Here is a 1614-nt window from a genome sequence, read left to right as displayed (position 1 = left end):
CTCATGTTGGATAGTTTACATACCTGTTATACTTACCTAATGTTTACTCATTTTACATACCTGGCACACAGTTGTCTTACTTAACACACATTACTTTCCTCACCTACCTGGACCTCTCTTACTTTAATGGTGACTTTACCTACCTGGTCTCATTGACCTTACCTAAAACTGACATTACTTACCTGGCACACATTTGCCTTACTTACCTGGCACACTTTGCCTTACTTACCTGGCACACTTTGCCTTACTTACCTGGCACACTTTGCCTTACTTACCTGACGCATTTGCTTTACTTACTTTGCACACAATTGCCTTACCTGGCACACATTACTTTCCTTACCTACGTGCAGCTTGCCTTGACTGTTATTTTAATTGGCACTCACATCTTAGACTTTACATACCTGGCACTCACATTACTTACCTGGCACACAACTGCCTTACTTACCTGGCGCTCGCTTACCTTATTGATCTGGTGCTCATAAACCTAACCTGACGCTTACTTGCATTACCCGCACACAAGTTATATACTTTATACATTTGTCATTAACTTAATGCACTTAATGTACAACTAATACGAGAATATAGATCGTGATTGAGAGACGAGACTATATGTTTACCTTGGGACGTGAGTGACCATAACATTTTCTTGTATGTTTTGTGAATGGGTATAGATGTCTATAAATAGATACAAAATTAATACGGAAAAAAGAATTTTTTTTAATCTATCTATGTGTGTGCGTGCACGCTTTTTTTCATAAATTTCATCAGATCACTCATTGCTTCGCTACGTAGTATTGAGAAATAAAAGAATTTATATGAGACATTGGAGAATTTAAGCAGTAAAACATTAAATGTAATTGGTAATTTAAAGACGACAATCTTGCGTCAGGACTCGGGCATACATGGTAATAAGATTTTGAAATATCAAAGCATAAAAAAATACAAAATAAATAACCGAAACTATAATCCTGCATACCTTGTGAAGTATGTTAGTATGTTAATATGGCAAAACAAAGTAAAGGTATGATAAAACTCGTTTGTAGCTCTGGGTAAGTAAAAGATAGAGGTCAAGAAAGTTAATAAACATTCTGAAAGTTTTTTCTTTCTCTTTTGTTGGCCAGACAGCCCCTTTATTAATTTAGATTACTAGTTTTTCCTTTGCATTTCAGTATAGAACTATAATAGGGTGGTGGGTTTGGATCTATTTACTCATTGTGAGAATGGTCCTAATTGCGCAAGTGCTCTTACATGTCTTTCTACGTGTGTAGATATGTTTATATAATGGTGTATCAATCTGTGATTGCATGCGTCTGTATTTTTTTTTTTTTTATCTGTATCTGCATTTTATTCTGTTACAAGTAAGTCAATGTCCCTAAGTTTTAGAGGCAATGAAAATATCGAACGAAAACGCTACTAGTATTACTTGCATAAACCAATGTTCTTATTCACTTATTTAAAGTAGCGATACATCTACGGCTGAGTTTCACTTCTCAAAAACGGTAAAAGGCTTCAACCCTGATGTTAACGCTGGCTACACCAACCCACGCAGATGTCAGATACGAGCTCCGTGCAAGTCATGTAACATTTATCCCTCTTTACCTGGTCTTGGTGCAG

This window comes from Penaeus monodon, chromosome 21, assembly GCF_015228065.2.
Source record: "Penaeus monodon isolate SGIC_2016 chromosome 21, NSTDA_Pmon_1, whole genome shotgun sequence".
Lineage (NCBI taxonomy): Eukaryota > Metazoa > Arthropoda > Malacostraca > Decapoda > Penaeidae > Penaeus > Penaeus monodon.
The sequence above is the reverse complement of the archived record's forward strand: the minus strand, read 5'-3'. Positions refer to the sequence as shown.